General features: G+C 34.1%; 1 long non-coding RNA gene across 1 annotated transcript; it reads right to left on the reverse strand.

Moving 5' to 3' along the window:
- Nucleotides 1-414: 414 nt before the first annotated feature.
- On the reverse strand, nucleotides 415-12,389 carry LOC309857166. Its single transcript, XR_014307501.1, has 3 exons — nucleotides 12,354-12,389; nucleotides 11,668-11,727; nucleotides 415-637 (listed from the first exon to the last, which is right to left on the reverse strand). It is a non-coding gene; the product is annotated as an uncharacterized lncRNA (long non-coding RNA).
- Nucleotides 12,390-15,929: the final 3,540 nt, after the last annotated feature.

Below are 15,929 nucleotides of genomic sequence, written 5' to 3' on the forward strand. Positions count from 1 at the left end.
AAAAGATGGGAAGGCAAAGACTGGAAGCAGTGTTGTGACCATGGGGTCCAACCCCAAACTATGAAGAAAACACAAAGTGTATAAATCTGAGTAAGTATATATTTACACACCTTTGTAAATAGGTTGTTATCAAAGATTTAATCAATGGGTAATATGCTCCTCGTGGCTGGGAAGCATCAGTTGCCATATATTAAAAACAAAGAAAAGAGGTGTCTGGGTGGCTTCCTCCATAAGTGTCCCTTCCTTTCAGGTCATGATCCCAGGGTCCTGGGATGGAGCCCCACATCAGGCTCTCTGCTCAGTGGGAAACCTGCTTCTCCTTTTCCCTCTGCCCTGCTTATAGTTCCTCTTCCTGTCTCTCTGTCTGTCATATAAATAAAATATTTTAAAAAAATACAAGAAAGAAACAAAATGTTTTTAAAGGGTCTTTTTTTTTTTTAAATTTTCTAGGGGTGCCTGGATGACTCAGTTGTTTAATCAGATGTTTGCCTTTGGCTGAGGTCATGATTCCAGTGTACAGGGATCCAGTCCTGCATGGGAATACTTCCACCCCAAGGAGCTTGCTTCTTCCTCTCACTTTGCACATGATTCCCCCTGCTTGTGTGCTTCTTCTTCTTCTCTCTCTCTCTCTCTCCTGCTGTCAATAAACAAAATAAAATCTTTTACAAAATAAATAAATAAATAAATAAATAAATAAATAAATAAATTTCTAAACCTACTTTTACTTTAGGTCCCTTAACAAAAAATGCTACTGCTTTATTTAAAAAAAAAAAAGATAATTTAAAAAGATGCTTCCAGAGTTAAAAAGCTGTTTTGTTTCTTTGTCAGGATTAAATATAGAAGTGCTTTAAAAAGTAAAAGAAAAAATATGCTATATTAACACTAATCACACTATAACTTTGGTGGTTATATCAAGATAATGAAAAGTGATTTTAAAGCAAATTTCATTATCAGGCTTAAACATCAAGTCAAAATTACAGAAGAGTAAAAGGATGAATTCATCAGGGAGTATAATAATTCTTGACTTTTAATACTTAATAACAGATTTGGGGATATATAGGAAAAAACTAAGAACAAAAATCATAACTTCTACCTTAGAAGAGAAATGGAAAATTATTCAACACCCTTATTTTAAGATTATATAAGATTATATAGACAAATGTTCATCAAATTGGTAAGGTATGTAAGACTTGAACAAAATTATCAACTAACTAGATATGCTTGATATTACAGAACACTCCCAACAACCGCAGACTACCTATACCTTAAGCCATGATTTTCTTTGCAAAGGTCAACATTGATAATGTTCTAGTCATACCTCAGTGTACCAGGAAAGAAGTAGCATATTTCTTGAAAGACACAGCTATCAAAGCTCCATTGAGAAACTGTAAAGATGGAGAAGGGATTTGCAAATTATATATCTGATAATGGACATCTACTCTGATTATTAAAAAATGAATAAAAATAAAAAACCTTACTAATAACCAAACAGAGTATCCAATTTTACATGTGAAGAACATTATTGAAGAGACATGTCACCAAAAGTATATGGATGGCTTATAAGCACATGACAAATTTCTCAACATTTAGACATTAAAGAAATACAAATTAAAATCATAATGAGACATGCTTACATATCTATTAGAATGGCTAAAATTATAAAGGCTAATTGTACTTCGTCTGAGCTAGATTGGGAAGCAACAAAAAATCTAAACTGTTGTTGGCATATATCATGATACCACCACTTTGGAAAATAGTTTGAAAATTTTTTTAAATGCAAAATATGTTGCAGTTACACAAATAGCCATTTTACTTCTAGGCATTTAACCAAGAGAAACAAACCCTATGTTCATACAAGGACTTGTATATGAATTTCATAGCAGCTTTATTTTTAAGAATTGAAAACAGTGGAAATGTTCATCAATGTCCATCCATAGAGCAAAGACAAATTATGATCTGTTCATTAAAGAGATTACTATTCAACATCAAAATGAACTATTTACAATTGGAGATTCTCAAAGTAATGATGCTTTTCTCAAAGAAAAGCCAGGCAATGAATAGTATATACTGTGTGATTCCATGACTATAAAAAATCAAGAAAATACAAATTTATATATAGTCACAGTCATCAAATATATTGGTGTGATTTTAGTGCCTTCTTCTGTGCTCCCATAGCTTCCTACACTTGGATCTACGAGCATTTGTTACACCATGTGAAAATATGAACTCTTTTTCTTTATTCTGTCTTACTAGAATAAGAATCCTTGAAATTTTATGGACATTTGAACTCTCCGTTATTAGCAGAAATTCTATCACACAGTAAGATTCCAAACATAAAAGCCAGAGTTTTACAATGACTTCTAAGCTTTTACATGATCTAGCCACTCATTTAACCTCTGTGACCTCTTTCCCTGCTACTCTTCAGTCCCTCACAGTAGCCTCCTTGCTATTCCTCAGATATGCCAGGCATGATCCAACCTTATGGCCTTCAAGATAGCCAATTCCTTTGTCTGGAGTGACCTTATTGCTGATAGTTCTGGGCAAGTTCATCACCTTTCCATACCTTTGTTCAATTGTCAGCTTCATTGTAACTACCCTGATCTTCCTATTAAAAATTTTAACTCCCCTTCCCCTGCCTAGCAACCTTGATTTTTCTCACCCTGACCGAATTTTTCTTTTTCCCCATTGTATTCATCATTTTTGAATACACTATGCAATTTTATTAAGGTTTATAGCTTTTAATTGTCTCACCCATGAAAATAAAAGATCTACAAAGCCAAGTATTTCATTTACCAGTGTAGTCTGAAGTAATATCAGCCATATAATAGGTTCAATAGACAACTGGTAAATTTCAAAATAAATTAATGTTGAGAGTATACTGAATTTCATAAGTCATTTTAATATTTTTTCCAAAAAATAAACTATGTAAAACATACCTTAAATTTACTTTCAAAATATTTTATAGCATATAATGGACATATACATAAGCCTTAAAGAAACAATCATATAAATAACCATTTCATACCTGCTTAAAAATTGCATAATACCACACTCCTAGATCCTCTCTGAACGCTCTAAAATAACCCTTCAAAGGAAATACATTTTTGAAAATAACAGATTTTTTGGCAAATAACTTAATCAAATAAAAGTTTCATTCATCTATGTAGATCATAATAAGTGTTTTTAATAAGCGTGAAATTATAACTCTGAAGTGTGCTAAAATGAAACCACCTGCGAAGGGCGAGGAAACAAAAATAAACATCATTTTTCCAAATAAGAGGAATTTATTACCTTTGAGTCAAAGCATGTGCATTTGTTCAAACTGGCAATAAAGGAATATGGAAACACAAACCATAGAAAGTCATATTTTAGATTTCTAAAAGACTTCAAAGTGAAGAGTATACATTTTTTAAATGCTACATAATGCTACATAATGACAAGATGACAGGTTGTGACAAATAGCATTTTAAAAGCTCTACTCATCATGGAACGGAAGGTGTCATTTCCCTATAATTTTATATATATCATTAATTTACTATATCTGGATACAACATATTACCAAACAGATGTTCATCAAAGACTAAACCATTTTTAATGGAACATAATAATTCGAACCTACATGTATTAATCATTTTTTTTCCATCTAACATTTATAGTCTTGCTAAACGTTTTATCAGTTGTCGACAAAATTCAAAAAAAATAGGATAAAAAGTCGTGTTTGGAAAAGTAGATTTTTTTTCAAATTTGCATTTAAATGAAAATATTTGCTGATATTTTTAAAACTTTAAATGTAATTTTATATATATCTGACCTATCAGATGATATAAAATTTTTGGAGAAAATATGACATATTTTTTGATCTTGGTTGAAGGTATTAATAAAGAGCAACTGTTTGTATTATTTGTATTGTGATATCTTAGTTAATAAACATGAATAACTGGTATAAAATATGTTTTTTAAAAAATTTTATTTATTTACTTGACAGAGATCACAGGAAGGCAGAGAGGCCGCCAGAGAGAGAGGAATGGAAGCAGGCTCCCTGCTGAGAAGAGAGCCCACTGTGGGACTCAATCCCAGGAACCTGGAATCATGACCTGAGCTGAAGGCAGAGATTTTAACCCACTGAGCCACCCAGGCGCCCTAAAATATGTTCTTTTTGTATATAGAATTATAGTTCTTGCCAAAATATGGAACTAGCTGGAACTGAATGCCTCCTTCAAAGTCAGCTCTGGAGAAATTATGCAAGTGTAATATGGAACTATTTCAGATATTAACCAAAAACAAAGAAATGATGATAAATTCCTTAAAAGACTCAAAGTTGCTCTTGACTGGTATGTTTAAAGCTCTATTCCTGGTTTGAAGACAGGGTTTTTTTTTTAATTTTTAATTTTTAATTTTTTATAAACATATATTTTTATCCTTAGGGGTACAGGTCTGTGAATCACCAGGTTTACACACTTCACAGCACTCACCAAAGCACATACCCTCCCCAATGTCCATAATCCCACCCCCTTCTCCCAAACCCCCTCCCCCCAGCAACCCTCAGTTTGTTCTGTGAGATTAAGAGTCACTTATGGTTTGTCTCCCTCCCAATCCCATCTTGTTTCATTGATTCTTCTCGTACCCACTTAAGCCCCCATGTTGCATCACCACTTCCTCATATCAGGGAGATCATATGATAGTTGTCTTTCTCTGCTTGACTTATTTCGCTAAGCATGATACGCTCTAGTTCCATCCATGTTGTCGCAAATGGCAAGATTTCATTTCTTTTGATGGCTGCATAGTATTCCATTGTGTATATATATACCACATCTTCTTGATCCATTCATCTGTTGATGGACATCTAGGTTCTTTCCATAGTTTGGCTATTGTGGACATTGCTGCTATAAACATTCGGGTGCACGTGCCCCTTTGGATCACTATGTTTGTATCTTTAGGGTAAATACCCAATAGTGCAATTGCTGGGTCATAGGGCAGTTCTATTTTCAACATTTTGAGGAACCTCCATGCTGTTTTCCAGAGTGGCTGCACCAGCTTGTATTCCCACCAACAGTGTAGGAGGATTTTAACAGGCCTGTCACTGTAGAAATCAGCTGGATGTTTAGAGGCTATCAGAACTGTACAAAAACCTTCAAGGGGTAAAGATTTGGAAATTCGTTAGAGAGATTAGCTCCCTAAGGCATTATTCATCCACACATTTTCCTCCAAACAATTAAGGCTGATGGATGAGGGCCACCTGAGGGGCTCTCTCATCACGTGGGTGGTGGGTTAAGCCTCTGCCTTCATCTCAAGTCATGGTCTCTGGGTCCTGGGATCCAGCCCCACATCGGGTTCTGCTCAAAAGGAAGCCTGCTTCCCTCCCTGCTTCCTGCCTCTCTGCTTACTTGTAATCTCTCTCTCTCTCTCTCTCTGTGTCCAATAAATAAATAAAATCATTAAAAAAAAGGCTGATGGATGATAAATTATGAAAACTGCTCCCTCCAAATGATGCTTCTTCATAAGGATTTAAGAATTTAAAATTGTAAGAATTTAAAATTGAAACTTGATCGTAGGATTTATCTTATAGAATAGCATCAAGTGAAGGCAGTTATTATTAGTTCTGAAGTATTTGTGATTCTGAATTCTTGGCCTCATTAGTAAATTTATTTTTAAATTCTCCCATGGAGTGGTGATTGGCCTTAAATCTTTCATTGATGTACATCATTGGGTCAAATGAGATGTGTGTGCCCAGAACTATATATATTACCTTCTTTGTATTTCACTGGAGATGGCATTTCTGAGTTTCGTTCAATTGAATTTGGACAGATGTTTTAATAGTCACTTCTAGAGTTGGCCCTGGAGAATATCTTCCTTTTTTTCTCTTCCCGATTCTCTGAAAAACCCTGACTAATTCACATTATCACAGTGATATCACAATTCAAGTTTTTCCAAACACTATAGCTGCAAAATAGAAGGAAGCTACTCAGAATGTAATGCTATTGTGAATGATTGAGAAAGAAAACGTTATTATAATTAAGCTACCAGGTTTCAATGTATTTTATTGTTGCTTAGAAAATTCTAGCATACCCAGACTTTACAGAGATTTGATGATCCTAAGAGGAGCTGAACTCATGGACCAAAATAACTATGCACATAAAAAGTACAATTACTTACCTAAAAAAGATGATGTGGTTAACTTTATATGGCAATCCAAGTGTTAATGGAACAGGAATTAAAAAAATAGCTTAGGGGCGCCTAGGTGGCTCAGTGGATTAAGCCACTGCCTTCAGCTCAGGTCATGATTTCAGGGTCCTGGGATCAAGTCCTGCATCAGGCTCTCTGCTCAGCAGGGAGTCTGCTTCCCTCTCTCTCTCTCTCTTTAACTGCCATCCATCTACTTGTGATCTCTCTCTGTCAAATAAATAAAGAAAGATAATCTTAAAAAAAAAAGAATGACTGTTCTATAAAAAAATAGCTTTAAAAAAGCGCCTGGGTGACTCAGTGGGTTAAGCCGCTGCCTTCGGTTCAGGTCATGATCTCAGGGTCCTGGGATCACGCCCCACATTGGGCTTTCTGCTCAGCAGGTAGCCTGCTCCCCTTCTTCTCTCTATGCCCGCCTCTCTGCCTACTTGTGATCTCTCACTGTCAAATAAATAAATAAAATATTTTTAAAAATAGCTTAAAAGTATACGATAAAATAATGATATACATATACAAAGAAAAGATACTATACTGTGAATATAAATTAAGAGAAAATTGTTGACATAAAGAATACAATAAATGGAGACTAAGATGAATATAGCAGTAAAATGAGTAAATGAGTTGGGAAAAACAAACAAACAAACCAATTAATGACTTCTGCCCAAATGCAGCAGAAGAGGAAAAAAAAATAAAGAAAATATTTAAGTAAGTACTGAGATAAATTTTGGAGAATTAAAGAAAGATAAAAGATGCCAGACTTAAAATGATGCCAAACATGAGATATCAGAAAGAAAACAAAACAAAACAAAAAAAACCACACACACACAAAACCACTCATATAAATTATGGTGAGTTTTAAGAATATCAAAAACAGAGAAGAGCATAAATGATGCCCAAGAGAAGAACAGATCACCTAAAATGTACAAGAATAATACTGACAGCAGAATTCTCAATAGCAGTAGCATATAAAGGAGAAAGCTGGGTGTTTGTATAGATGGAAAAGATATTTGAAACTAGATATTATACATCAAGCCAAATTATTGATTAAATTTGAGAGCACAGTAAAAATACAATGAAGCATGTTAGGTCTTAGAACATTTATCACACAGAGACACACATTTTAGAAAACTTCCTTGGAGGACAGCTCAATTTAGATAGAGAAAACAGAATTATGTACTCAAAGGCACATTTTGAAGGAAGGATTGAATATAGTCTGCACTGCAAATATTCTTTAATCGTATGTTCTGAATTTCCTAAATTTAAGAAGTATTTGTTTAAATATGTATCTTTAAAAAAACCCTAGGAGACTTTTTCTTGGATTCTGGAAAATCAGTCCATTTGGATACAAATCTTTTTGCCACTGATGGAAATTTTGATAGCCCTTAACTGTGGAATGCCTAATGTATTGTTACAGCAATTGTGATTTGCCAATACATGGGTGATGTGTGTGTGTTGTGTGTGTTTATTTTTATTTTTGATGGTTTTACTCTTCTATGAGATTTTTAAGTAGACATAATTTTAATAAAATATGATTTGTTGAAATTTATCTGAAGTTATATATAATAAAATGAAACTTGTGTGAACTAAAGAAGTGCGTCTCCATTTTTTTGTTTTAAGAGTAGACTGGTCTTTAAAAATTGTCCAAACAAGTACATTATATTCATTAATAAATTTGATAATATACAATAAAGTTTTTATGGGCATATGGAACCATATCAAATTCTACTATTAATTCATATTAATAATTACCATAAGAGGAAAAAGGGATATTTTTCAAAATGAAAATTAGCATATTTTTCAGAATATGATATAGTTTTATTCACTGAACAGAGGGAACAAATGTCAAAGTTTAACACAGTTTACAGAATGTTTTAACATAAATCGAAATTTAAATCTGACCAAATTTCACAGTTTTAAGTAAAATGGTAGCACTTTATATCATTGGAAAGTGGTAAGTGACCCAAAACATTGCTTAGAAAAACAAATTTAACACTACACTAGTCTGAGATGGTTAAGTGATGGTACAACTTGCCATTGTGTATCATCAAATGGTATATTTTTTTCTTTTGGTCTTGTCATTATATTTTATTTTAGCCATTCTGGTAAGTGTGTAGTGATATCTCAGTGTCATTTTAATTGCATTTCCTTGATGTCTAATTATGTCAAAATATATTATTTTGATGTTTAATGTTCTGAGCTTTCTCAGTTCAAGACCATGAAGCCACTTAGGAAAAATACAGTTGCAGATGCACTCATAGACCAACTCTTATTTAGAAATAAGAGGAAACATTACTACCCATTCCAATAAAAAATAGACTTGTTATGCAGTAGGGATTTTATAAATTACCTGACACAACTTATATAGTAAGATAAAATGGGACAGGCGGCTTCTTGCAGCTATATACAACATCATTTTAATTTCAATTTTCAGTATAATTTTTCCAAGGTATACACAGAATATATATTTAATGTAAATTGTGAACATTTTAAACTCTGTATATGGAAATTAATCAATTTTAAGTTTATAACAATCAAAATTAATGGAAGTTTATTTTAAATTAGTTAGCTTTCTCTGCATTGCAAGACAGAATAATCAAGAATTGGTAAGAAAAAAATAAGCTCTGTAAAATTACCGGGGGTGCATTATAAAGTGTTCAGTAACCGATCAAACTCACAATTTGGATTGAATGGCAAGTGATTTTTAAAATCTGGAACTCATTGTCAATTTTTTTTTCTTCATTGTGTCTTAATAAATTACTGTGTTCATTTGCATGGAAGTGAAGAAAAATGCATGACATTTCATCTCAACACTAACACTTTTAACTGGCAACTCTGAATGTACTTTACAGCAGTGTCACAAAGTAAAGATCAATGATGTTTCATGAAATATTTGTTATAATTCTCAAGGAGATAGGGAGTTTGTGCAAAAATGCAAATCACTTTGCGACTAAACACATTGTTTATTTCAGCTCATTTTAAGAAAATATGCTAAGACTCTCTCAAAAAAGGAAGCAATGATTTAGGTTTTCCTTCAAACTCCTTATCTAATCCTGAACCAACAGCACATAGTTCAAGGAGAAACTAATTTGAGCAGCTCCAATTTACACGTTTCCTAACAATGCTTAATTTAGTGGAATTTCTGTCCAATTATGTTAATTTGATGTAGTGAAAGACAAACATTCAAAAAGATCATCCTTAATTTATATAGATTGCCAAACTCTGCATTTTCTGAATGACGCCCAGGAACAAACAAACAATGGCAGAACCACTATTAGGTCATCTCTAGGCAGAAAGTGACTCAGAGCCTACATTACTCTCTCCCTGAAAGTAAACTGTAGGCACTGAAACTACTACCCTGAGTCTGTGCTATCAAATTCCTTAAGTTAGAAAGTTTTAAAACCCATCTGTGTGGGAGTATTTCATTTACAGATAGAGATTTGGTTGTTTATATATTTTCATACTTGATTTTTAAGGTGCAATAAGTATGTTTTAAAATTCATGGTGCTTTTGAATACTGTTGGATAATTGTGCTAAAATGGTATATCCATTCCTCCTAGGAAACAGAAATTATAGAAAGGTAGTGATTTTCAGATCTGACATCTTTGAGTCATTGCAGTTTCAGTATAAATGCAATAGGAAAAGTGACATTCATGTTTATGATATTTTCTATAAATAAATTAGAATGTACTGGAGGCCTGATATAAAGTGGGATGCCTAAACTTCAGTAAGATCTTGTTTTCAATTCAAAATAAATTTTATTATTTTTTTTATAATGTCCCTCAATTTCAGATAAGTACCCCCCATTACGTCCACTCCATTTTTTTTAAGATTTTATTTATTTTATTTGACTTATAGAGATCACAAGTAGGCAGAGAGGCACCAGAGAGAGAGGGAAGAGGAAGCAGGCTCCCTGCTAGGCAGAGAGCCCGATGCGGGGCTCGATCCCAGGACCCTGGGATCATGACCTGAGCCAAAGGCAGAGGCTTTAACCCACTGAGCCACCCAGGCGCCCCCAAAATAAATTTTAAAGTGAATTATGCACCTCTAAGTTCACAGACAATAAACATCAACCAACACAATTAATAAGTTCTATTTCTTGAAATTTCGGGAACATTCATAGTCTCATCTCCTGGAAGAACAACCGCTAAAATTTTTGGTCATGGATTCTTGCTAAAGTATCACTTTCCCAAAGAAAATTAATGTTATGAATTTTCATTGATTGTTATTGATCATGAAGAATATAACAACCACGATAAAAAGAGTAGGAAAACCATGATATCTCATCTGTAAGGGCATGTGGAAAGTAGGAAATGCTAATAAAAATAACTACCATTATTTCCTAAGTTAACATAATATAACAGAACACAAATATTTCATAACAATATTTTCTAGGCTCATTCTGATAACTCTTTTCTACATTCAAATTTAAAGGGTGAGGCATGTGATATATATTACACAAAAAACATCCCAAGGAATTCGTTAAAAAAAAAAAACTCTTAATAAAGGACAAATCCAAAGGAATTTTTTTCTAATTTAATTAACAAATTATGAATCGACTTACCGATTTCATCACAGTGTATCAGGCACCAATAATATTTTTTAATCGTCATACCTGATTCAATAGTTACCATCTTTCAGACATACTGATCAGGAAGAAGCAAATAAACAAGAGCACCGTAGCTTAAGATCTACCTGCATAAATATAGGACTACTTCAGACAATCTCTTCACCACAACATAGCAATGAATAGAAATCATACATGCTCTGTAATGGACATACAGATGAGATAGAAGGGGATAGGTGTTAATTTATGCAGAATCTTTATTAATTACATTGTAAAACATGATATGGAAAAACAACATACAATTTTAGAAATACCCAGGTCACCATCATTGTTTTATTTTTATATGTGTAGATAAGGAGTTTAATAAACAATCCATGACTATTCAACTTCTTATATTTTGAAAATTTTAGCAAAAGTAACAAACCTAGCAACTAGAAAATTGTATCTATCTGCAAAATACAGCTTTGCCAGTATGGTAGAGGAAAAGCAAAACAAAATAAGTAAGAAAAGTTTAACATTTCACAAGAGTTTTACTTTTATTTTTTTATTTATTATTTTTTATTTTTCATTTATTATTTACTTCTATTTTCTACTTTATTTTAATGAAAATGTCATGACCATAACATAAGAGCAGAATTAAACCAACATGAGAAATTATTTTTTCATAAGTTATAATAAACTAGCTTGGTGATTAATTCAAAAATTATATTACAAACTTCAGTGTTCTTGCAGTAAGTATCAGTGCATAAACAAATGAGTCAGGAGTCATAAACTCATGATGATTCTAAATGTTATTTAGAGAGACATTCTGTTCTTAATATATTTCAAATATTCTACACAAGGCAAAGTGGATCCAAGTAATCTGTAGGCAAAATAAGATTTTAGAGAAGTATATATTTCCAACAGTATTTATAAAATATTACCTTTATGTAAGGCATCATCCTGGACTTTGTGGAGAACACACAAAGGAGTAAGAAGTGGCCCTTCAAGAAACATATACAATATCAAGGTTTAACATGAAGCAGCATGTCTTCTCTAAGTAAAAACACATTGTACCAACTGACTTTACTGAAACTTTATATTTATTGCTCTTGTTTTAGGTCATAGTGTCCTTCTGCATGCAGGCTGCTATAACGCACATGATATAGACTGAATAGCTTATAAAGAACAGAAATTTATTTCTCACAGTTCTAGAACTGAGAAGTTCAAGATTAAGGAAGGGGCAGATCCAGGGAGAGCCCACTTCCACATAGATGGCTATCTTCTCACTGTAAACATACATGATGAATGAATCAAGAGAACTCTCTGGGGTCTCCTTTAAAAGGACTGTAATCCCACTTATGACCTAATCACCTCCCAAAGGCCCCTAAGTTTTAATACTATCACTTCCAGAGTTAGATTTCATAATATGATTTTGGGAGACATAAACATTCACACCATAGTATATATAAACAAAAAAAGACACAAAAACAACAAACAACAAAAATTATTTTAACTACCTATTATTTTCAACTAGATAAAATTTTAATTTGTTTCTATATATATTTAATAACTAATTTGAGTGATTCACTTATATCCAATGCATCTGAGTGCAATTAAATTTGCTTACCCAACATATCCAGCAGCATATTTCTTCAGACTATCCACCTTTCAGGATTTACCACAATTAGAAGACAGGGGATAGAGGATAGATAGATAGATGTATACATAAACACACTTGTACATACACATAGGCATATTTTTTCCTGTTAATTATACTCATGCAAATAAAATTTAAGCTCAAGGAAACCTGTCTTGTGTGTTACTTAATATCCAATTTTTAGTCAACATCCAAAAACAAATAATGCAATAAAAACATGGATAGAAGACATGAACAAGTGTTTCCCCAAAGAACACATTCAAATGTTCAGTAGATACGTGAAAAGATGTCCATCATCATGTATCATCAGGAAATTGCAAAGCCAAACTAGAAAGAGATACCACCTCACACCTGTCAGAATGGCTAAAATCAACACTACAAGAAACAAAAGGTGTTGGAGAGGATGTGAAAAAGTAACACTTGTGGGGGCTGCCTGGGTGGCTCAGTGGGTTAAGCCTCTGCCTTCAGCTCAGGTCATGATCTCAGGGTCCTGGAATCAAGTCCCACATCGGGCTCTCTGCCACGCATGGAGCCTGCTCCCTCCTCTCTCTCTCTACTTGTGATCTCTCTCTGTCAAATGAATAAAATCTTAAAAAAAAAGAAAAAGTAACAATTGTGAACTGTTGGTGGTGATGCAAACTGATACAGCCATATTTGAAAACAGTATGAATTTCCATAAAATTTAAAAATAGAAGTCCTTTGTGATCCAACAATCCTGTTGGTGTATATTTACCCAATGAATATAAGAAAACTTATTCAAAGGGATGCTAGCACCCCTATGTTTATAGCAGCATTATTTGTAAAGCTAAGATATGGAAAGAGCCCAAGTATCCATCAATTGATGAATAAATAAAGAATAAGTGGTATGTATATACAATGGTATATTATTCTGCCATAAAAAAGACTGAAATCTTGCCATTTGCAATAACATGGATGGAACTAGACAGTATAATGCTAAAAGTGAAATAAGTCAGTCAGAGAAAGACAAATACCTTTACTCATATATGGAATAAAAAAAACAAAACAAACAAGCAAAAGGGAAAATAATAAGATAGAAAGAGAAACAAAGCAAGAAACAGACATTTCATTATGGAGAGCAAACTGATGGTTACTTGAGGGGATCTGAAAGGAGTGATGGATTAAATAAGTGATGGGGGTTAATTAGAACACTTGTCATGATGAGCACTGAGTGCTATATGTTATATTGTACACATGAAACTAATATATGTTAACTAACTGGATTTCAAATGAAAACTTTTTAAAAATCCCAGTTTTTAGCTCACATTCTGGCTTACAAAAGGGATTTAGTCAGGAATTTGGAGATTAGTTAATGAACAAATAAGGGGTGAACAGGCAGTTGTTAGATAAAATTACTATCCTTTCTGGCATGATCTTATACCTTTTTTTTTTTTTTTTTTTTGTTAGTGAAAAAATCTGGTTGAGTTATTTTGAATCTTTTTTTTTTTTAAGTATCTTTTTTTTTTTCAACGTTTTATTTTTTATAAACATATATTTTTATCCCCAGGGGTACAGGTCTGTGAATCACCAGGTTTACACACTTCACAGCACTCACCAAAGCACATACCCTCCCCAATGTCCATAATACCACCCCCTTCTCCCAAACCCCCTCCCCCCAGCAACCCTCAGTTTGTTTTGTGAGATTAAGAGTCACTTATGGTTTGTCTCCCTCCCAATCCCATCTTGTTTCATTTATTCTTCTCCTACCCACTTAAGCCTCCATGTTGCATCACCACTTCCTCATATCAGGGAGATCATATGATAGTTGTCTTTCTCTGCTTGACTTATTTCGCTAAGCATGATACGCTCTAGTTCCATCCATGTTGTCGCAAATGGCAAGATTTCATTTCTTTTGATGGCTGCATAGTATTCCATTGTGTATATATACCACATCTTCTTTTTTTTTTTTTTTAATAAACATATATTTTTATCCCCAGGGGTACAGGTCTGTGAATCACCAGGTTTACACACTTCACAGCACTCACCAAAGCACATACCCTCCCCAATGTCCATAATCCCACCCCCTTCTCCCAAACCCCCTCCCCCCAGCAACCCTCAGTTTGTTTTGTGAGATTAAGAGTCACTTATGGTTTGTCTCCCTCCCAATCCCATCTTGTTTCATTTATTCTTCTCCTACCCACTTAAGCCTCCATGTTGCATCACCACTTCCTCATATCAGGGAGATCATATGATAGTTGTCTTTCTCTGCTTGACTTATTTCGCTAAGCATGATACGCTCTAGTTCCATCCATGTTGTCGCAAATGGCAAGATTTCATTTCTTTTGATGGCTGCATAGTATTCCATTGTGTATATATACCACATCTTCTTGATCCATTCATCTGTGGATGGACATCTAGGTTCTTTCCATAGTTTGGCTATTGTGGACATTGCTGCTATAAACATTCGGGTGCATGTGCCCCTTTGGATCACTACATTTGTATCTTTAGGGTAAATACCCAATAGTGCAATTGCTGGGTCATAGGGCAGTTCTATTTTCAACATTCTGAGGAACCTCCATGCTGTTTTCCAGAGTGGCTGCACCAGCTTGCATTCCCACCAACAGTGTAAGAGGGTTCCCCTTTCTCCACATCCTCGCCAGCATCTGTCATTTCCTGACTTGTTGATTTTAGCCATTCTGACTGGTGTGAGGTGATATCTCATTGTGGTTTTGATTTGTATTTCCCTGATGCCGAGTGATATGGAGCACTTTTTCATGTGTCTGTTGGCCATCTGGATGTCTTCTTTGCAGAAATGTCTGTTCATGTCCTCTGCCCATTTCTTGATTGGATTATTTGTTCTTTGGGTGTTGAGTTTGCTAAGTTCTTTATAGATTCTGGACACTAGTCCTTTATCTGATATGTCGTTTGCAAATATCTTCTCCCATTCTGTCAGTTGTCTTTTGATTTTGTTAACTGTTTCCTTTGCTGTGCAAAAGCTTTTGATCTTGATGAAATCCCAATAGTTCATTTTTTCCCTTGCTTCCCTTGCCTTTTGCATTGTTCCTAGGAAGATGTTGCTGTGGCAGAGGTCGAAGAGGTTGCTGCCCGTGTTCTCCTCAAGGATTTTGATGGATTCCTTTCGCACATTGAGGTCCTTCATCCATTTTGAGTCTATTTTTGTGTGTGGTGTAAGGAAATGGTCCAATTTCATTTTTCTGCATGTGGCTGTCCAATTTTCCCAGCACCATTTATTGAAGAGGCATTCTTTTTTCCATTGGACATTCTTTCCTGCTTTGTCGAAGATGAGTTGACCATAGATTTGAGGGTCTATTTCTGGGCTCTCTATTCTGTTCCATTGATCTATGTGTCTCTTTTTGTGCCAGTACCATGCTGTCTTGATGATGACAGCTTTGTAATAGAGCATGAAGTCTGGAATTGTGATGCCACCAACGTTGGCTTTCTTTTTCAATATCTCTTTGGCTATTCGAGGTCTTTTCTGGTTCCATATAAATTTTAGCATTATTTGTTCCATTTCTTTGAAAAAGATGGATGGTACTTTGTTAGGAATTGCATTAAATGTGTAGATTG

Source organism: Mustela nivalis, assembly GCF_964662115.1.
Source record: "Mustela nivalis genome assembly, contig: HAP1_SCAFFOLD_448, whole genome shotgun sequence".
Taxonomy (NCBI): Eukaryota; Metazoa; Chordata; class Mammalia; order Carnivora; family Mustelidae; genus Mustela; species Mustela nivalis.